General features: G+C 40.5%; 2 protein-coding genes across 2 annotated transcripts in view; one reads left to right on the top strand and one right to left on the bottom strand.

Annotated features, from left to right (window-relative positions):
- Positions 1-23,922, bottom strand: part of LOC135710559 (uncharacterized) — a 331,677-nt gene that overhangs the window by 49,255 nt on the left and 258,500 nt on the right. The gene's annotated exons all lie outside the window — the stretch shown is intronic.
- The window catches only part of LOC135710557 (circumsporozoite protein-like), a 257,106-nt gene that overhangs the window by 201,925 nt on the left and 31,259 nt on the right, over positions 1-23,922 (top strand). The window lies entirely within an intron of this gene.

The following is a 23,922-nucleotide window of genomic DNA, read 5'->3' as shown; positions in this document are numbered from 1 at the left end:
GAAAGTAAAATGCGAGTTTTTTTTTTCTTTGATAGGATTCTTTGAATTTACATTTTAAATACCTTAGCCTGTTACAATTCCTCAACAAGTTTAGCTTACGTCCTAAGATTTCAACATTTAATTTCGATTTTTTTTTGGCATCGTCATTTCTTAAGTTTAAGTGAGATTTTCTAACTTTAAGTAGATGTAATACACGAAAAACTACCATCAGTAATAGTGGCTGTAAATATCAGTTTCAATGGTTTCAATAATTTTCAATGGAAATTTCCATCATTTTAAAATAGATTTGATTAACAATAAAGTGAAACCATGAAATGTATTGTGTTATTTACTTAGAATTAGCATCTGGTTTGACGATCGTTTTTATTTAAGAAGGTCACAATAATTATTCCTAAGAACTAAACTACCTAATACAAAGGCGCGACCTACAAGTGCAAATGAAAGGGTTTAAAAATGCAAAGCTTTTCGCATGTCTCTAGGTTCTGGTTTATCTTTCGGTGGAGATTTTTTTTTCACCGGACACACTAGCAACTCAGGAAAGGGATGACGGGACAGCTGGAGGGTTTGTCGGCGGGAGGTTGAGGTTGTTAGAAGTTGGCAAACGAAAAAAAAAAAATGATCCGAATCCTACCCTTTAAAGTTTTTGTTCATTTCAGCGATGGAACTATTTACTTTCAAATTGCAGTACCGTGGTGGGTCTCCATACAAAAGTTGGTATGCTGTATCCATGTTTGATAATAAAATATACTTATTCTGTGTATTTTAACTCTGAGAGTATTGAAATCTACAAATTTTAAAGTAAATAATGATGAGCAATCCCAAAATTGTCTTTAATTGTTGAAATCAGGGTTCTGCATTTTCGAAACAAAGACAAGAAAATTAACTCTCCGCAGAATCGTTTCATTTCGAGCAATATCATTTTCGTGTAACCCTTCTTACAAAGAAGGGTATAGATATCACTTGAAAAAGCGACTATCAATCCGAGGCCCGGAGGGCCGAGTGTCATATACCATTCGACTCAGCTCGACGAGATCGGAACATGTCTATGTGTGTGTGTATGTGTGTATGTGTGTATGTGTGTATGTGTGTGTGTATGTAACGAAATGAATGCGCTCACGTTTCACGCAACCACTCAACCGATTTGGACAAACTCGGCGCCAAATGATAGGTCTTGGGGTCCCATTGAACGCTATTGAACGGTTTTGGAATCGGTGAACCGGTTCCGGAGATATGGCCGGTGAATATGGGACTTCACGCTGGATTTAACGGAAAACGTATCAAAACCATCATGGGACACATCAAATTACTACAGAATTCAAAAATAAGATCAATGCAAGTCGTGTTAAGTGTTCCAGACCACATTGGACACACTTGGACATGTTCCGGGAACCCCGGGGAAGTTGCTTGAATATGAATTGAATTAAAACCCATTAAATCACATTAAAATACGATGATAAGGTGATTGGTAGCCTCACCAAATAGACTACACCCGGATATATTCCGGGTACCCCCAGGCAGTGGCGTAGCGTCACTGGATGACACGGGGGTGGGGGGCTTGGTCACTGATAATGACAATAAAATAAATAAACTTGAATAAGTAAGAAGGGTCTGATCACACCATAGGTGGATAAATTCGGGTTTTTTTTTTATTATAGTCACTTTAACGCTCTTGGGTCATTCGTGTCTTGTCTGGGGGTGAGATTTGAACTCGTGACTTTGGCGTGAGAGGTATGGATTCTAACCACTACGCCCGGGTCGCCCCCAGTGTAAGTCATTGTGTTTCTTGTTATCGAGTCACTATGAACATTCTTCCTGTCAAACATGACATGACTGTGGCTTGTTTCGTTCGTCAAGTGCATCAGTTCATTTCATTTGAAGCAAAGACTTGCTTCAATTGACGCAATGAATGACTCGAAAACTGCTTCCTTCGATTTTTCCACTTTCACTTCAATTCGGGGCTCATCCGATTTGTCACGCGTCGCGTCTTCAGGCATCAACATATAGTATCCGCGCAATATCGAGTGCCGATAGGGATGGCATCCGGATTATATGTAGTAATAATATGTTATTTTATATTGAACGAAAATTAAATTAACAAGGCCATTCTGGAGTCCAAGATGGCTGCCATCGGGCTCAGGAAAAGTCTCAAATACACTACAATATCGGTATTTTCAGAACTGGGACGGCGCGAACGTGTAAAAAATCGATGTCCGACGCCACTTTGGAATCCAATATATCGGCCTTCGGGTTACAGAAAAAGTGTCAAAAACACTAAGAACTGGGTATTTTCGGAACGGAGACGACGCGTAGAAGCTGAAAATCAATATTCAACGGCATTTGTATGGTATTTGACCCTTCTTGTGAAATCGGAAGCCACCATCTTGAATTTCAAGATGGCGTTGGACTTCGATTTCTGGCCTCTATATGTCACCCCGATTTCAAAAACATCCACATTGATCGGTATTTGACAGTATTTTACACTTTTTCTAAACCAATCCCTCCATGTTATATTTTGAAATGGCGTCAAACATTGGCTTCTGACCTCCAAAACGGTACTGGCATATCTATAATACCCACATTGATGGATATTCGACAGTATTTCCCACTTTTTCTTAAACTGGAGCCGCTATCTTTCAAAAGGACGTCGAATGTCGTCGAACATCAATTTTCAGCCTCTAGACGTCAATACCCATTAGGCTGATGCAAAATTTGAAATTTTCGCTCCACAGTGCTCAAACGGTTCCAACTTGGGTCCTGATTAGCCTCCCAAAATTTGAACTACTTTAGTAAGAAACTGACTTGGCACAAACCATTTCAAGTTTATATGGGAATTACTATGGGAAAACTTATGTTTTTGTTGATATCTATCTAACAATTCACCACATCATTATGCTTTTAAAAATGATAGCAGTAATTGCAGCAAATTTTCTCAGCTACATCTTTGTTCAAAACCACTTTTCAATCAAATGTAAGGAACAAAAGTTATTAATGATTCAAGTCACTGATGTCTTATGATTATGCTCATTCAACTGTTCAGCATCCAACATTGGTGTTTCTGGTGCGAAGAATAGAGCACAAATATCATGGCTACTATGTCACACTGCAGAATACAGTGTTGCTCACAGAACAGCTGCTTGATCATGCCATAAGATTATCAATCTCTTAAACAATTAATAACTATTTAATTTGACATTTGCCTGAAAAACGATATTTCACTTAGAAAATTTTCCGTAAGAATAGTTATAGAACTTTTCGAAAAAGCAATATTGAAAATATGTAGAAAACAATGAACAGAAAGTTTAGTTTTCCCATAGTAATTTCCATATAAACTTCGAATGGTTTGTGCCAAGCCAGTTTTTTACCAAATGAGTTTAAATTTTGGGAGGCTAATCAGGACCTGATTTGAAACCATTTGAGCACTGTGGAGCAAAAATTTCAAATTTTGCATCAGTCTAATACCCATATTGATAGGTCGGCATTAGAATTTTCCGCTTTTTCTGAAATCGGAAGCCGCCAGCTTGGATTTCAAAATGACGTAGGATATCGATTTTCAGCTTCCAGACGTCACCCCGATTAAAAAATACCCATATATTTGACAGTATTTCCCACTTTTTTTTCTGAAATTGGAAGCCGCCATCCTTGATTTCAAAATGCCGACGGATATCGATTTTTATTCTCTAGACGTCATACCGATTCCAAAAATACCCACTTTTTCTTAAACTGCAAGCCGCCATCTTGAATTTCAAAATGGCGTCGCATATCAACTTTCGATCTCTAGACGTCACCCCGATTCGACAAATACCCATATTGATGGGTCGGTATCAGTATTTCCCACTTTTTTTTTAACTGGAAGCCGCCATATTGAATTTTAAAATTGCCTCACATATCGTTTTCTGGACTTTAGACGTCACCCCGATTTCAAAAATACACATATTGATGAGTAAGCAAACCACCCGACAATGATAAATTCGACATCCACGTGCACAGATCTTTTGCACATGCACTTAAATGAACCGATTGCACAATCAACAGAAGCAAGGAAAACTGCTCGCATTTGGATCGAATAGCTTCGCAACAATGAGAGGGCTTAGTTTCTCATTTGACAATGGAAGACGAAATGAACAAGAGTCAAGCCAAAACAAACAGAATGAAAACTGCTTGAAAGTGGTTCTGTTGATTTTGAAGGGTATATGCTCGAAGAGAAGACAGAATGACTTTCAATTGAAAGTGATAGTTGACAGCTTCGTCGTCGCTTGACTATTTTCAATTGAAAGTGACTTTGTTGGGCCCTGGTTGAAATTGATTGATTAACACTCCGAATACGATACGAAATTGTGGTACTTCTCGAATTCCTAGGGTCTGTAGATTATTTTGATTGTAAAAAGATTAAAAATAGGGTCGTCTACTTTACTCAAAAGCAAAAAGAGTCGTTCTTTTTTTTAAAGGAGTGTTTATGGGTTTTGCAAGTGGCCTAAGATCCATAAATTATATTAATGGGTACAAATGTTCATAATTAGCCAGAATACAGTCATCGTTCTAATATATGGATTCAGGAGACGGATGATTCGGAACATCCGTAAAATGGGTCAATCCATGAAACTGATCCTAGAGCTCCGCGGTTTTTTTTCGAAAACACTTGAAACTATGATATAAGAAAGAATTTTGGGTCGTGACATAAACATGGTCCAAGATGGCTATGGGGCTGTCCTCCGGAAAATCCAAAACATCTATAAAAGTGGTCCATTCATGAAACTGATTCTAGAGCTCCGCGGTTTTTTTTTTCGAAAACACTAGTAACTGTGATATAAGAAATAATTAAGGGTCGTGAAATAAACCTGGTCCTGGATGGCCATAGGACCATCCTACGGAAAATCTGAAACATCCATAAAAGTGGTCCATGAAACACATCCTAGAGCTCCGCAGGTAAAAAAAAAAAAACGTGGAACTGTTATATAAGAACGAATTTGGGGTCGTGACATAAACATGGACCCGGATGGCTTTGGAACCGTCCTTTGGAAGATTCGGAGCATCGGTAAAATTGATTCAACCATGAAACTGATTCTAGAGCTCAGCAGATTTTTCAATATCTTGGAACTGTGATATAAGAAAAAAAATAGGTCGGGACGTAAACATGGACCTGGATGGGCATGAGACCGTCCTTTAGAAGATCTGGAACATCCTTAAAAGTGATAAATACATGAAACTGATCCTAGAGCTCCGCAGTTTATTCCAAAAAATATTAGGAACTGTGTTAGGGGTTGTTCATTAGCTACGTAGACATTTTTTTGGGATTATTGGCCCCCCTCCTACTGCGCAGACAATTTTTTCAAAAAACAAATGTATGGGCCGTGGATAATTTACAACCCCCCCTAAACTGTCTATGTAGTTTATAAACAGCCCCTTATAAGAATGAATTTTGGATCGTGAAGTTCTTGAATCAGTATCATCGATGCACCACTTTTACGGATCTTCCGGAATACGGTTTCATGGTCATTCGGGTTCATGTTTATGTTACGACCCCAAATTCTTTCTTATATCATAGTTCCACGTGTTTTCGAATAAAAAAACCGTGGAACGCATGGATCAGTTTTATGGATTGACCATTTTACGGATGCTCCCGATCTTCCAGACAACGATCCCATGGTCATGCAGGAACATGTTTATGCCATGACCCCAAATTCTTATATCACAGTTCCTAATGTTTTTGAAAAAATCTGCGAAGCTCTAGGATCAAATTCATTGGTTGACCTCTTTTCCGGATATTCCAGACCTATCAGAGGACGGCTCCATGGCCATCCGGATCTATGTTTATGTCATGACCTCAAATTCTTGATTATATCACACTTTCAAATGCTTTCGAAAAAAAAGTAGAACTCTAGGATCAGTCTCGTGGATTGACCACTTTTACGGATGTTCCGGATCTTCCGGAGGACAGTCTCATGGCTATCAGGGTCCATGTTTGTCACGACCCCAAATTCATTCTATCATCATAACTCCTAGTATTTTTCTAAAACTGCGGAGCTCTAGGATCAGTTTCATGAATTGACCACTTTTACGGATGTTCCGGATATTCCGGAGGATGGTCTTATGGCCATACAGATCCATGTGTATGTCATGACCCCAAATTCTTTCTTATATCATAGTTTCTAATGCTTTCGAAAAAAAAAACCGCGGAGCTCTAGGATCAGTTCCACGGATTGACCATATTTAAGGATGTTCCAGATCTTCCGGAGGACGGTTCCATGTGAGGGGCACGCAATACAAAGAACCGGTGCGCTAAGGTTAAAATGCAAACAAAAGTACTTGAAGAAATCAATGCATTTTGAAGTAGTACTGACGGTAATTAAAATTATCTATCTGTAATCAATGTAATTAAAAGTATTGAAAATGTAATTAATGTAATTTAATTACGAAATTTCAACTGTAATTAATGGAGATAAAAAGTAGTTAATGTTCTACATTGTGTAATTAATGTAATTGAAGCAGTAGTTAATGGAATTAATTTAATTACAGCCATTGCCTGCGTTGGAGTTAAAGATTATTGCGTGCGCCTAGGTTCCATGGCCTTCTAGGTACATGTTTATGCCATGACCCCTAATTAATTTATATATGACAGTTCCAAGTGTTTTTGGAAAAAAAACCGTGGTGCTCTAGGTGCAGTTTCATAGATTGTACACTTCTACGGATGTTCCGGATCTTCCGGAGGGCGGTATGATGGCCATCCGGGTCCATGTTTATGTCATGAACCCAAATTCTTTCTTATATCACAGTTCCTAATGTTTTCGAAAAAAAACCACGGAGTTCTAGGATCAGGGGTTTATGGGTAGACCCTTTTTACGGATGTTCCGGATCTTTCGAGGACCGTTCCGTTATCTCCAGGTTCCATATATAGGAACTATGACCGTATTCTGGCTAATTATGAACATTTGTGCCCATTAATCTAAATTATGGATCTTAAGCCACTTGCACCATAAACACACCTTAAACAAGTGTAACGAATCTTTTCGCTTTTGAAAAAAAGTAGACGACCCTATTTTCAAAATATTTCTGCAATCAAAATAGTCTACAGAGCATAGGAATTCAAGAGGTACCGCAATTTTTGAAATTCATCAAGAAATGGCTAAGTTATGTCATTGCAAACTGGCTGTTACACGTTTTTCGGAGGCTTCGTAGTCGGCGTAAAGTATTTTACCCACCGTATTCGGAGAGTTAATGCAATTTTGGTATGCAGAAACAATACTTTAGAATTGTGGGCTTCAGGGAAGTTTCTCAAAGCTGGTGAAATTGCTCAATTGCCTGAGTTGCCCAGGACTAAGCGCAGCAGCTGGAAGTTGCACTACCCACGGAAGAGCAGCTTGACGCAGCTACTCTTGAAGATGGCTGGAGGGACATCCGTTCCGCCATAGGTAGTACTGCTTCAGCGGCACTTGGTACTGCGATCCCGGACCGAAGAAATGACTGGTTTGACGGCGAATGCAAACTGTTAGTAGAGGAGAAGAATACACCACGGGCGAGAACTCTGCAACACCGCACGAGATTGAATGTGGAGCGATACAGACAAGCGCGAAACAGACAAAACTTGGTAAACGACACACGGAAGTTCTACGAGAAGCTAAATAGTTAGGCTACGTGCCGCAAGCCGATATGTCCAAGGACTTGGACGGTTACCTTCTCATGAACGAGTGTGAGGTGATTGAGAGAAGCAGTACTATGACGAGCACCTCAACGGTGATGCAGCGGAAAACGAAGGTGGCACGGCAACAGACCTTGGAGCACGCGCAGAAGACGACAGGCTACCGGCCCCTGATCTTCAAGAAGTTGAGGAGGAGATCGGTCGGCTGAATAACAGCAAAGCAACTGGTGTAGATCAACTACCAAGTGAGCTATTAAAATACGGTGGTGAAGCACTGGCTAGAGCGCTGTACTGGGTAATTGCCAAGATTTAGGAGGAGGAGATATTACCGGAGGAATGGATAGAAGGTGTCGTATGACCAATCTACAAAAAGGGCGACAAGTTAGATTGCTGCAACTACCGCTGAGCGCCGCCTACAAGGTACTTTCCCAATCTCTAGAGTTCGTGGGGCAATACCAGGCGGGATTCATGGGTGCCCGCGCTACCACGGACCAAATTTTCGCGATTCGGCAGGTTCTGCAGAAATGCCGCGACTACAACGGGCCCACATATCATTTGTTCATCGATTTCAAATCCGCATACGACACAATCGATCGAGATCAGCTATGGCAGATTATGCACGAGTACGGATTTCCGGATAAACTGACGCGATTGGTCAAGGCGACGATGGATCGAGTGATGTGCGTTGTTCTATTATCGGAGACACTCTCGAGTCCCTTTGAATCTTGAAGGGGGTTACGGCAAGGTAATGGACTATCGTGTCTGCTATTCAACATCGCGTTAGAAGGTGTGTTCAGAAGAGCAGGGATAGACACGAGGGGCACGATCTTCAGGAAATCCATCCAGGTCCTTGGCTTCGTCGATGACATTGACATTACGGCACGGAACTTTGAGATGATGGCGGAAACGTACATCAGACTGGCCACGAGACCTGGACTATGCTCGTGGAGGACCAACGCGCACTTGGTGTCTTCGAACGGAAGGTGTTGCGTACCATCTACGGTGGAGTGCAGATGGATGACGGAACGTGGAGGAGGCGAATGAACCACGAATTGCACCAGCTGCTGGGAGAACCATCCATCGTCCACATTGCAAAAATTGGGCAACTACGGTGGGCTGGACACGTCGTAAGAATGCCGCACGACGACCCAGTGAAAATTGTTATAGAAAGCGACCCAACAGGAACGCAGAGGCGCGCAGGCGGGCAAGGTGGATCGACCAAGTAGAATGCGACCTGCGGACCCTTCGCAGACTCAATACACCTGTTCAACAATTCTCAAAATGTAAAAAAATAAAATTATATTAATTTAAATCGATTCAAATCTATGATGCTATAAGACCTTATGTAAACCGATTTGAAAAGCGAGGCTACGTGACGCCACTGAATGGATGTAATATCTAAATTTCTCGATCCCCCCCTTTTTACTGCCAGCTGGAACCACTGTGCGCCAGTTCGTTGTTCTATGGCATTTGTCTTTTATTTAATTGAATTAGGATTCCTGTTCTAAGTCAAACAATCGTAAAATTATATAAAATTGAAAGTCAAAAGCGTTTACGTTGAACCAATATTTGGATAAGGTAAGTACGCAATGGAAGGTAAGGGACCCAACGAACAAAGGGAACCCTCGTTTCGTTCATGATCAGAGGTGTCTCTGCTTGAGAGGAGTAGATAGCATCGTTGCAGCACTCTTTTCATGGTAATTTAGCTATGCAAATAAGAGACCCAACGAGAACGACCACCTGTTGTGTGCCAACTGACTGACTGTTGACATTGAAGGAGATTTCTGTTGTAAAAGCATTTTCAGCAAATCAATAATGTACTTCCCTCGTGAAAGGACCATCCAATCAAGAATTTAACAAAAAATATGCTTCATTTCTGTTGAATGAGACGGTATTAGCTGCCTGCTCACCCCCGGCCAAAATAGATAATGAAGATTTTCCGACATCGATGGGCGTCGAAAGTTTTCTCCATCACAAATTTCTCCTGCTTCATCGATGGAACGATGGATGACTGCCGCTGGAAAGTTGTTCATTTCATCAAACTTTCCTTTGGCATTCCGAGAATTTTTTAATGTGACTGAAGCTTCTAAGTGGAACCCGGCATACCATTAAAGACCGTTAAGGGTGTCATTTTCCGGAGGGGTTCTCCATAAGACGTCGCATCACCAATCGGGTTTCGGGCAGAGTTTAATAATAGATAAGGGGAATGGTGCCGCCTAGGATGTTTCCTTTGGCAACTGGGTTCAATGATATCAATTACGAAGGATGTTAAAAAAGTTTATTTTGCTGTTTAATTTTCATGCTGTAAACATAAAGAAGGTGGCAGGTAGCAATTCTCCTCAACTTAATCCTTCGTTGAAACAGTAGAAGAAATGTTGCGGACTTTTCCAGGTGTGAGGATTCAACATTCGTATTCGTATAACTTGTTCAGCAGTTGCTTAATGCTCTCTTCTAGGAACCCGCTTTTCCCGTGCGATGATTTGCAGATAGCAACTGTCTTCCATAGCATCGTTCCGATCGCAATATATTTCTGTTTCCAGGAGACATACTTTTTGGATATCCATTTCTTATGAAACAATAGAAGCTTGAATTTATGGTTCTTTCAGCCAAATCGTGCCTGTTTGGCAATTCAACTGATCCGGTGAATCGAGTGTTTTATCATTTTGTGATTAATTCAAGCTGAACAACGCATTAGGTCCTAAGTCACATTGAGTGATTCTCTTCGACGACTTTCTCTTTGCATCCTGACGGCCATGTGTCCCAGCTATTTTCAGCACACAAATCGATGAAAAAAGCTTCACCTTCTAGTTATTAACGAAAGAGAATGTCGATGGAGAGAACCGATCAATGTTAGTTAGGACCTAATGCATTGTTCAGCTTGAGTTAATGTATTGCCAATTTTGCGTTGTTGCCCTTTTTGGCATCGTTCTGGGAGCTATTTCACAACCATCCGCACCGGTGCGTTGCTACTCAGGCTGCTAGTTTGACAACTTTAGCCGTTGCTATTTTAGTTAGCAACCAGGTTTTGCACCGGTCGTTGCTATCACGGTTGTTATTTTATGTTTTTAACTTTCGCACCGGCAGTTGCTAAATCGAGCTTCGTGATTATCGTGATTATGTGATCCAGAACATCCGTAAAAGTGGTCAATTCGTGAAAAATTTTCTAGACCTCTGCGTTTTTTTTAAATCCTTTGTTGTGAAACTGACTATTATATATTATATTATATGACTGAATTTGGATTTGAGACCAGTATGTGCATTCGGAAGATCTTTGTGGCGATGTTACATGAATGAAATTGATTTGATTTGATATTTGTTTCAATCCCATCTACTCGATTGTTAAATCATGATTTAAAGCTAAATAACCACTTCACTGTTTGACACAAAACTTACAAATTGACAGCTCGCTCCCATACAAAGCACCACCGAGGGGCGCGAAGACCACCTTTACTGATGCTCCGGAGGACCGTCCCGCAGCCACCAGAGTGCACATCTTGGTCTCAAAGCTAATCTTTTTTACAAATTGACTACTTTTACCGCTTCGCTGTCACTGGTCTCAGATCTAAACTCATTCATATATCATCATCGCAAGTCGTTTTTAACAATTTTCAAATGAAAAACAGGAATGATATTTCAAAAATAGCAACACTTGGTTCGGTTGCTATCACGTTACCAAATTTGCTAACCCGCTGTTCACCGAGAGGCAGATTGTTATTTCCCGCACTTGGTAGAGGTTGCTATAATAGTTTTAGCAACGCATTGGTGCGGGTGGTCTTAGTCGTGACAAATGCGTAAACGGTTTTCCGTGTAAATGTCAACTTGGGTGGATAGACCGGCTGGCGATCATATAACGAATGAAAAACGTGTCTGGTTTCGTGCAAAATTTCGCCCGCGGTGGTTGGTTTGATGAATTTAGCACCTTCTTGGCGACGGTTTAGGTGTAAAGATGCTGCCCCGTGATGAAGCTCAAGATGAATGTGCTTATGTTTTGCTTGTTTTTGGTATGTAATTTAGGGTTTGGTGTATTTTGTACAAGATTCCAGGAATATATCACTTTACAGGTATTTTGGATCTCTAGTAAAATTTGGCCCTTCCATTGGAAGGTACTTTAAAGCGGAGGAGAATGTGGCAATTTGAGAAGATTTTTTGCCAATGATGGGTTAAAGTGTGACCGATTGCAGTGGAACGTCAAAATACATAAACTGAGAAAGCAACTCAGTGCCAAGATTTCAAAGGGGTGTAATTGCTTTTGTAAACAATGTATTTAGTCGTCGATTTCTCGAAAATAAAATCTCACCCCTTCAAATTAACAATGCTAGCTGGTAGAGCAAAAATTCCTCTGCCTGTTTATGTTATTAATTTTCATGAGTGAGATTTTATAAGCGAGAAATCGAAGGCTAAAGTCATTGTTTACAAATGCCATTACGTCCCTTTGAAATGGTGGCACTGAACTGTTCGAGAACGCCTTATCTTGCAACCAGTTGTGCAATCTTCATTGATCGTGATATTTTCGAAAATTTTACCTGAAAATTTCCGTGGAATTAGGGAATATTCCCAAGGGGTGGTCAGTTCACTGAAAATTAAATTTAGTTTAAAACAACGAAATCGTTTGTTTGATCCACGAATCCATTCGTTGTTATCTGTAACGAAATAGATTCGTTCTTTTTTTGAAGTCATACTCGCTACTGGTTTTATTTCGTATTGCGAACGAATGATTCATATAGGGGAAATGGATGTAATGTCGGCCTAAATGCCCATAATTTGGGCCCATACATAAATTCAACTACCGACTAAATTTTCAATAGCGACCAAAAATATCCATAAGTACCGTCCCAATGACGCGTTAATTTAGATAAAATTGATAAATAGCAGATTTTTAGCGATGGGCCTAATCTTAGATCCATAGGCCAACATTAGAGCCATTTCCCCATTCGTATCGAGGTGAAAGACGGCTTTTACTAGAGTATCTTTTTTACTCAGAGTTGCTCAAAGTTTGCTCTACACACCAAATTTGAATCGCTGAAAATTAGTGAAATTTTTGCTGGTTTTAGATTTGATGAAAGATCAGCAAATTTTCCAGCAAAATAATGCTGCTGTATCTTCCAGTAATTCCAACTTCTGTCAAAATGACAACATTTTACTGAAAATCAGTAAAGATTTCAGATTTCATTTTTACTGATTTTTGCAGCAATCCCAAATTTTGTTATTTAGCAGCAATTTGCTGAATAGACTCAGTGAATCGATTGGTGATACAAATATACAAATGAGATAGTATCACCAACAAGATCACCAGACTCTTTGCCATATATGTTTTTATTAGATATAACCAGTGTATTTATCAACATAATTTTAATTATTTCCTCTTCCTCCTCCTCCTTCTCCGATGTAGACGGTGGTGCGTACGTACTTGCGACTGTGACGCTAGCTGTTTGACAGTTCATTACTGGGTGCCCAGTAAACCGTTTATGTTAGCTGTATTTTTCGGTAAAAAATATCGTTTGCTGTCTTTCATTTAAGCATTGCTTTGCTGATCGGGATCCAGCAATCCGTTTTACTGAAATCTAAATCTCAAATTTGGTGTGTAGGATCTGATCTAATTTGCGACGAAAACAGCATTTGTAGGGTTTTGGAATCTGACCCTGCATATCAGTTCAACAACGAAACGTTAACAATTATGTTCTGCAGCGTGACGTCACACCTTTTTGACAGTTCAGTGGTACTGTGTACCAGCATCTTGAAAAAAATAATTTCAAATCTTTCGAAAAAGATAGAGAAATAATAATAATAAATGTGGATAATTCTTGTTAAGATATGAGTGAGTTTGCATGTACATACAAACCAAGCGTTCTTGATGAGGACATCGATCGAGGATGGAAACCTCGGTCAGGTCACGATTCAAATTCTTTCCGAAAATTCGGCATCATTGCATATGAACACAACAGTTCACATAGCATGACTTGACAATTTGATAGCTCACAATTCTTGTTGACGGCATTGGCAGAGACGTTGATAGAGGCGTGCAAAGAAAATTTCTGTCAAAACAGCAGCATGGTTTTTGAGGGATCTTTTAGCAATATCACTGGCATCCACGTTTCTTCGAGTGGCTTCAAATGACTTTCATACAGTGTCGCAATGCTGTTGAGAACATTTTAACGTTCGACCGGAGCTGAATTAAAATGAAGTGTGCCACAACATTTTGCAAAAATAATGCGAAGACAAGAGATGACAGTCGCTTCATGACAGTATAACTTTTGTCATATTTTACTGTTTTTCTTGCAGCGCAATCATTTTGATTACCATAAAACTAAATAAAACGTCCCGATTCGAAATTGTTTTATCACTCATAAATGCTGTATTTAATTGAATCAATAAGAAATAAATAAATAAAATATATCAAATATTTTGTGAAAATATTACACTTTCTTCATCATTGAAAACAATACTCCTTTCTGGTGAATTAACCGAACAGCAATGTTTATTTGCTTTGCATGTTCGGTTCAGCGTTTGACTTCGTTTCGTTTGGTTCTTCTTGCTTCAGTCTATGCGTGTCTCTATTCAACGTCTCTGGGTATTGGGTCATCACGTACAGAGTGACAGTTTCTTACGGGATTTTTCAGTGGGGCGAAAGAGTAAAGAATAGTCCGCAATTTTTCACGAACATAATGACAGTTCTTTATGGGGTTTTACATAGGAGTAAAAAGCTACAGTAACGCCGTTAATACAAACTTGACTGCTCACAATGATGTAATATGAAACAGTTGACAGCTGCTAGCATTTCACTTGTAAGGGCCCATGCATTAATTATGTCACGCTAAACGAGGAGAAATTTACCCCCCCCCATATCTTGACGTTTTTCCTATACCTAATGCATTGCTTGTCACAAAATATTAGACCCCTCCCCCCTAGAGTGTGACATAATATATGCATCAATCCTAAACTGTGTGCAACGTTCTTGCAATTCACGTTTCGGCAAAAATGCAATGCTCAACAAGCTCGAAAAACCTTAGTTCACTCAAAAAATAAAACACATAACCAGTGGAAAATATCCATATGAATTTCACCTAACTTTCATGTGGTCATGTAATTGGGTTCTTTAAGGGTATTGAGGTAAATGCATATTCATAATCTGCATTAAAAATGGAACCCAAACCCAAAATTTCATAAATTTTGGTTCACTGGAACTATTTTAAATAAGTACGATTACATTTGCATAAATCACCTTATTAGCGCCCCTCGGTGTCACTTTGTATGGGAGCGAGCTGTCAGTTTGTCAGTTTAGTGTCAAACAGTAATGTTATTATTTTGCTTTAAATCTTAATTTAAAAATCGAGATGAAAGTATGTGAGTTCGAAAAAAATATCGCTGTGCTCAGGAAACGAAGCTCTTTAAGATGATACATAAAAAACGATATATTTTTCAAAATTAAAGAACTTAATTGTAAATTGCACCACTAAATCCCATGAACGTTATGTGTCCAATGAAATCTGTATGATGACTCACATAGAATTTCTTATGTTATATGATATTCAGATAAAAATCATTATTTTTGCTATTGGAAACATATTATGTGTGTTCCTAATACAAACTGATAACTTTTTCAGTGTACAACTCTTGGTACAACTCCATAAGTTTTGACTCAAAGCGAACACGGAACCGATAAATTACAAAAAATCAGCTCTTTTCACTCATCTCCCATGTTCCGTTCAATAAGCTAATTTTCAGTAAACCGCTCATAGTAGTTTTCATTTGACTACGACAAAAATAATTAATTACTCGTGAGTATTTTCTACCCTAAATTAAGTTCAATTTACTCAAATTTGTGAAAACCTCATATACTCACTAGTAGCTTAGTGAACGATAGTCATGAGAAAATCGAATCTCTTGTTTCGTTTTTGACAAAAAAAAAAGTGAGAGTGGGATGCAAAACTCAAAATTACCCAAAATTAAGTAAAAAGAACTTAAATTTAGGGTATTTTTTTTCTCTGTGAACACATCATATAGCAAAAAGATTGCCAACTTGGCCAGGAGCCAGGGACAGACAAACTTTTCTTCTGAGAATGAAATACACACGGTAAGATAAAAGTATTCAAAAGTAAGTTCGTTTCACTCATCTTCGCGAGTCAAAGTAGTAGCAGTAGCAATTTGTATGGAATTTTCCAGTCGCATTCTACCCAAAAGTTGGTAAATATAATTATGCTCAACGTTGGGTTCCCTCACGTTACTACCAACAATCAATAAGAAACTAATGATTTTAAATTGACTTACTACTTGACTAGCCTATTGGTCCCAAGCAAACGATTAACGTACCCCATTCTAGTCGAAATTCTAGTACTACGCAATGTTTGTTTTGATTTGCTATGAAAGTTTGACAGATAAAATGAGGGGTTATTGGTTTTTCCTATGTCTCGAGGGGTGAATCGATTAGCTTGGGACCGAAGAGAGTACCAGAGCTGAGCCAAAAAGTTGAGCACGTTATTTCGGGAGCTTCTAGTCTTAGAGTTACCTCTATGTTACTACCCCTGTTGGATTGTTTTGTTCCTTCTTTATTGATAAAATTCGAAGGAGAAAAGGAGACAAACTAGTCAAATGTGAACTAACCGCTGGGTACTTTTTTTTCAAGGTACAAGGGCTACAGGAAGTCCAAAACTTTGAGGGAAGTTTAATAATTTTGAAGGATAAGTTATTGTAACGCCAGGGCAGTTCCATAAACTTCAAGAAAATTTCGTGAACTGGAGAACTTTACGAGATGCTCAATTCTAGATGCTCAACAAATCTTACACTGGCGAATCAATCTTTGAAAAATCTTCTCGCATCTACTTGCATCGCTTATCATCTTTTTGCAGAAAATCTTCAGAATTGTCATCAATCATCTTTCTATCTACTCAGCGTGTCCACAGCTAGTCACAGCAAAACACAATCTTTCCTGTATCGTAGATAGAGTCGTCAACCTCGGAACTTCATAACAATTACAATAACTACCGGCATGAACATTCGAAAAATTGTGTTAACTCTTGAAAAATTCGTAATACTTCAGGAAAAGTTTGAGAATTTTGTTTTTTAATGGCAAAAAATGACAAGAACTTTGCAAATGTTCCAGAAAATTTAAAGGAAGTTGGTAGTGCCATCCGAAAAATTTCAGGAATTTTAATGAAGTTTCGAGAATTTTTGGAAAATATTGAAAATACTTTCTGTTAGTTCTATTATCATTAGAAAAGTTGCGGGAGCATTCAAGAAGTGCTGAAAACTTCATGTAAACTCCAAGAATTTCAAGGAAGTTCTAAAACTGAGAACTTTCATTACTACGGGAAAGTTTTAAGATCTGATTTCAAGCACCAATTGCGGGACCTTTACAGAGGATTCCAAAAAATCAATTAGGTTTAAACATCTTAAGGGAACTAACATGGCCTTTGGGTCAGTTCTGAGAACTTCAATATAGTTCCACCGGGAGAACTTTGGGAATTTCGAGGAAAGTTCTGAACAGAGTTGCCTAATATACCAATTTATCGCTACCGTCGACCCCCGCTTGAACCTCGCTAATCTGCACGCCGTGCAAACTTAATATTGCTCAAACGTCATCTAGCACATGGAATAGAGAAATCGAGTTGGAACTAACTTTCCCTAGAAGATTCTACTGATTTCTACCGGAAGTTTCTTCGGCATCCCCCAGAAATTTTTTTTTTTTCAATTTCGTTTCACAACTTCTCCTAGTAAAACTTCTATCAACTGTTCCGTAAACCCTTTGGTTTCCAACTTTCTGAAACTACCTTAGGAAGTTTCTTCCAGCGCTTCCAAGAAGTCTTCTTCAGGAAGTTTAAACTTCGACCGGAAGTGTTTTCCGAGGGAGAAGACATTGTAAACTATACCTAATGTATTCAATAGATTAGAAAGATTAGAAAATATTAGGCACGATTAAAAAGATTACCGGTATTCATTATGTCATCTGTCAGAAAGTACGATGAACGACTTTTTGCTTCAGTGTTTATTTTGACATGTACAAAAATGGCAAAAATTCACACTGATACAAAACGAACGTTCCAGACAATTTAAAGAAGTTTGCAGGTTGTGGACGATTTCGGTGCTACCGATACTGCCAACGAAATTTCCAGCGGATTCTTTCAATTTTTGACGGAGCAGATTCAAGTGGATTCCAGTGGAGCTTTTCGATGCTGCCAATTTTTTTTTTAATTCTTCATTAGGGCTTTTGATCTAATTTCCGTCCTACTAAGCACAACCCGTGCTTTACCTCCCTTTGCTGAACGAGTTAAAACAAAAAATGTAATATGTCTATCAAATATGACTTGCAAATTTATTCACCTTTCCATACGTACCGTTGGATTTGATAAAGAGTCACAAATTGTTGAGATATTGTCTAAAATCTAACACTGATTCTTGATTCTAAATTCGTTCTACGAGTTTCAATTCCGTCGTAACGCATTGAAACGCCATTAGATTTTCTTCGTCCTACGGATAAACGTAGAAAAAGGGGATTCGCTAGGAGCGCTTCTTTTGTTTTGAGAACAATGAGCGTAAATATTCATACAATGCGCTCTAACAGGGTTTATGTTGTAGCTAATGAACTAGCGCATCGGAACAAACCTATTATTGATTTGTGCACGTTGAAATCATTGATATTATTGATCTTTTCTGATCGATAGAACGGAAATGGGCGATTACGACGAAGTAGCGCTCCACCCTATAGAGATTTTTAGCCGAAGGCTAGTTTATCTCTTTGTCAAAAAGGAGGTCTCAGAGAGAGAACCTCAAAACAGAGTTGTTGAAACAGAGTGTTTTTGCTTAACATCATACATTGATTGTTGGTTTGAATGCTGCCAAAATTATGGCTTAGTCGGCTGTGTCCAGTTTGGAGCCTGGATAGCACTTTTTGATCCGGTTGATTCCGGAGGTCCGTGCATGCCTCCGTGCTTCCTTTATTCTGCCGGATAAAAGGTCCCCTGGTGCTGAACCACTGTTCGTTCCATGCCTTTCGAATGGTGGATTTGACCCATCGCCTGATGTCCTGCAACGGCACTTTTTCAGTGAACCTGGGACCGGATGGTCCAGATCCAGCAATATGATCCGCTGCCTCGTTGCCTGGTATTCCACAGTGTACAGGTATCCACGTGTATACAGTGCTGCTCGGGGTGAACTTCACGGTAGCCTGGATCCACGGATGCGACGGAGCTGCCGAACGGAGTTCCTGTATGGCGCTGTGTGAATCCTTCAGGATGAGGATTGGTTGGCTGGCAGGTGCTGTGGCTGCATGGAAGATTGCAGCGGCTTCGGCAGAGAAGACGGAGCATTGCGGCGGTAGACTGTTGCTGACAAGTAAACCACTTCAGGATACTCCGATGCCAACACCTGAGTTGGATCGGGAACCATCAGTGTACCGGTGTGTAAATTCGGCATAACGAGAACCAACGAGTTCGGCTACAGACCGACGCAAGGCCAGGGAGTTGTCACCTGTCTTGAACCGGCTCTTGATTCTGTGGCCTATGTTGGTATCGGAAGAGAGCCAACTCTTCTCTCCGTGCCAGTGGGTCCTAGCCACCGGGGGGAGGTCGACGTTGGCGATGGTGCGCAGTACCGGAATGGCAGGATCCCCGCTTCTACGTAGGCTGAATCGGCGGGAGTGGAAGGTAGGAGATCGAAGTTGATCCGAATGCTGCTGTTGTATGTCGGGCCGAGAATTTCATTTTGTTTTCCGCATGCGAGGCACGTTAGCTCGGTTCCATAGAGCAGCCGGATGTCAACGATGGCTTGAGCAACCCGGAAGCGGATCGCCCGATTGTTGGATCGGTAGGGCTTGGAAATCGTTTTAGTAGGTTGATTCGGCTACGGCAGTTCCGTTTGACCTCGTGGAAGTGAGGCACGACGGATAGCGTGCGGTAAATAAGCACACCCAAGACCCGGACTGAATTTTTAATGGGGATGGCTTGATCGGAGATTTTGATTGGGATTCCGCTGACTCTGTGCCGCGATGGACAGACATGGCATCTAACACTCTTCTTCGCCAAAAGCTGGAACCCTGCTGTTTCGGTCCATTTTGCTACAGCTGTAACTGCGGCTTGGGCTAGTTTTTTGGTCCGAACTGTGATGGGCCCTGTTACCACGATGAGGACATCGTCAGCGTAGATGAAAATGTGGATGTTCTTGGGCAGCTGGCTGAAGACTCCGTTCATAGCAATCAGGAAGAGCGTGACAGCGATCACTGATCCCTGGGGGACCCCTGTTTTTTCCTGAAAGCGGCTGGATATGTTGTTCCCGATTGCAACTCGGAAGGTGCGGTCGGTGAGGAAGTTCCGAACGAAATGGATGATGTGTCGAGAGAGGCCCCAACTGACAAGCTTGCCAAGTACAGCTGGAGTCCAGGTCCTATTAAAGGCCTTGGAGATGTCCAGCGAGACAATCTCAGCGTGGTGCCGATGCTGCCAACAAAAGATCGATTGCATTTGTGTGCATTCTCGTCGCAGCAGGTTTCAACTCGGGTTTCAGTCGATTCTGCGGGAGATATTCGATGCTACCAACGAAAGTTCCAGTGGATACTGTAGTATATAGAGTTAGTGTGGAATAGAAATGAGTAGAATCAAGTGAGCGTGAAGGGTTATAGACCGTATGTAAAAATAATCTGTTTGGTTCAGGAATTTTGGTACAGCTAGAGGTATAAATATGAGGTACCTAAGCTCATTGACAGCTTTTTCATGACGGACTGTGGAAAGAGCGGATGACCAGCAAAGGACCACCAGCAGAAGCGATAGCGGCATTAGCGGACCAACAGAGGGAGCAGCAGATTCGTGGAACCGTGACTGAGGCTGGAAACCTCAGTCCGGTTACTACATCGGACCACCAGCTGAGCGGTAGATTCGTGAAACCGTGACCGAGGCTGGAAACCTCGGTCCAGTCACCACAGTTGTCGATGGAAGAGGTTCCAGTCGATTCCATTGAAGATTATCGGTACCCCCTCCCGGAGAAGGTTCCAGTTCATTCCGAGGTGAAGATATGGTAGCATCGAAAATCTCCTTCTGAATCGACTGGAACCTGCTCCGTCAACAATTCTGAAAAATCCACTGGAACTTTAATTGGCGACATCGTTAATCTCCACCAGAATCTCTTAGAACCTGTTTATCGAAAGCCTCCAGTTGAATCGACTTGAGTACATTTCGTCAAGAATTGAGAAAAATCTACCGAAACTTTCGTTGGCAGCATCGACAGAAACTTGCTCGACATCGACTGGATGCTCCTACGATGAGAACCGTGTTGAGAATGTACAGGCGAAAATCCCAAGTTTTCATCACAAATAAGATGATGGACTTGATGGTGTACACAACCAAAGGATCCGTGAAGTTTTGTCCGCTTCAGTGGTACCATGACAACTTGGTAGATTTCATCGTTTAGTACATTAACCCTCATAATTGCCCCCAACTCCACACAATCGAGAAATATTGGACAATTATCAAGCGGAAGTGAAGAAGACTCTCAAGGTGACTTGAATTGCTACAATGATGGCCAATTGTTGGGATATTCTAGCCGCTGAGGACGATCAACAGCGAGTGCAACAGATGATGAAAGAGAGTATGCGAAATATTTTTTTAAGAGCAGCCATTTCTAGTTTTGTGAAGACACTGGATGCAAATCCTGTAGAAATGTAAACATCGTACCTGATTTCTGAGGAGAAAGCAATCTTCACTAAGTTCAAAACGGAAAAATGAATGCAGTATGATTAGCTGCATAGCCCGGAGTCATTCATTTCTAGTTATTCTAGAGAATTGTGCTACAAAGTAGTGAAGGTTTGGTAAGCGCCAATTCATAAATGAGGGAATAGGATCACGTTAAATGTTCCCGTGTTTTGTCATTTTCTATTCGAAAACCCGCCAAACGGATAATTTTTAAAATATAGCTTGTGGAATGAGCCACTAGCAGTGATGCAAATTATCATGACGCTCACTCGACACTCGTCAACGCATCAACCGACTATCGCTGACAGAACGTTTTGTCAAGCAGGGAGAGGTAGAGCCATGGCAAACAACAATCACTAATTTAATGGTCACTGCTCACAGGCAAAACGTAACACTCGCTGCTGATGTTAAAAAGCACAACGAAAACATTGAAAACTTCTGCAGTACGATGATGAGAAAAAGCGAAACGACAGAAGAAAATGAAAACAATGCCTACGCATTCCAAACAGGGCCCCACAAAGTCACTTTCAATCGAAAATCATCAAGTGACGATGAAGCTCTCAACCATCACTTTCAATTGAAAGTAATTCTGTCTTCTCTTCGAGCAGATCCCCGTCAACATCAACAGAACCACTTTCGATCGGTTTTCAAGCTGTTTGTTTTGGCTTTTGCATTGAAGCGAAGCTGTTTGATCCAAATCCGCGCAGTTTTTATGACTCAAATACTAATCAATAAAGGTATTTTTGGAATCGGGATAATGTCTAGAGGATGAAAATCGATATCCGGTGGCATTTTGAAATCGAAGATGGTGGCTTCTGATTTACGAAAAAGTGGAAATACAGTCAAATACTCATGAATATTGGTATTTTTGTAATCGGTATGAAAATTGATTGCGACGCTAATTCGAAATCCAAGATGGAGGCTTCCGATTTCAGAACAACTGGAAAAATATTGTCAAATAGCTATCAATATAGGTATTTTTGGAATCGGGGTGACGTCTGGAGATTGGAAATCAGTATCCAACGCCATTTTGTAATCCATCAAATACCCATACAAACGGGTTTTTTTTTAAATCCGGGTAACGTCTAGAAGCCGGGAATCGATATCCGACGCCATTTTGTAATCCAAACGGTGGCTTCCGATTTGCGGAAAAGTTTCAAATACCCTAAAATATGAGACATAGATGCCGAAAATTGATGTCACGCCGTCTTTTTTTTAAATCGGGCTGACATCTAGAAGCCAGAAATCGATGTTCGACGCCATCTTGAAATTCAATTTAAGAAAAAGTGTCAAATAGCCTACAAATGGCATCGAATATCGATTTTCAACATCTACGCGTGGTCCCCGTTCCGAAGATACCCAGATCTTAGGGTATTTGACATTTTTGTGAAACCCGATGGCCGCCATATTAGTTTCGAAAATGGCTCGATTTTTGGCATGTACACGTTGTCCTCATTCCGAAAATACCCATATTGTACGGTATTTGACACTTTCTGAACCCTGATGGCCGCCATATTGGATTCCAAAGTGGTCCCTGTTCTGAAACTAACCTTTTTGTAGGGTATTTGACACCTTTTCTGAAACCCTATGGACGCCATATTGTAGTCCAGCATAGCATCGGGTATCGATTTTCAGCAGCCACGCGTTGTCTCCGTTCCGAAAATACCCATATCTTAGGGTATTTGACACGTTTTAGGAAACTTGATGGCCGCCACTTTGGATTCCAAAATAACGTCCAATATCGCACCATCGTGTCGTCTTCGTTCTGAAAATACCCATATTGTGGGGTATTTGAGACTTTCCCTGACCCCGATGGCCGCCATCTTGGAGTCCAGAATGGCCTCATTAATTTAATTTTGGTTCCATATAAAATAATATATTATTACTACATCTAATCTGGATGCCTTCTCTATCGGCAACCTATATTGTGCGGATACTATCCGGATACTATATTTTGATACCTGCGTCGTCGAATGAAGTGAAAGTGGAAAAAACGAAGGAAGCAGTTTTCGAGTCATTTATTGCGTCAATTGAAACAAGTATTTGCTTCAAATGAAATGAACTGAAGCACTCGACGAACGAAACAAGTGATGATCCAGCCATGTTTTAAAAGAGGAATGTTCATCGTGACTCGATAACAAGAAACACGATTCGATGTTGCTCGAAATGAAGCGGTTTGCGGAGAGTTCATTTTATTTTCTTTGTTTCGAAAATGCAGAACCCTGATTCCAAGTTCGTCCCGTCACGTGCGACTGTGTGGGTTACAAACAAAGCTGGCAACATTAAACGCAAGCTGTTGGGCTCACTCATCAACACACTCTCATAAGCAAGCAAAGCAGCAACTGCTTCAAAACGAGCACAGATGAGTGTCGTGATTATCGGGAATGACCAGATCGGCGATGGATCACCACGATCACCACCGAAGACGACATTCACCAGTTGCTTTTTACTTCTTTCGTCATCTTGATCGATGGTCATGGAGAGTGCTTCGACAAGCACATTAATAGGAATGTACCAAGCGTAGCTACCATCAGCTATTTGACGATCGCGATTGTGATAGGTCACTAGTTTTTACACAATTCAATTTGACTCATATTGACATTTCATGTGGGTGCG

Source organism: Ochlerotatus camptorhynchus, unplaced genomic scaffold (genome assembly GCF_037179485.1).
Source record: "Ochlerotatus camptorhynchus isolate MF236.1 unplaced genomic scaffold, CSIRO-AGI_Acam_v1.1 ptg000391l, whole genome shotgun sequence".
In the NCBI taxonomy this organism is placed as follows: Eukaryota; Metazoa; Arthropoda; class Insecta; order Diptera; family Culicidae; genus Ochlerotatus; species Ochlerotatus camptorhynchus.
This window is presented reverse-complemented; position numbering and strand designations above follow the sequence as displayed.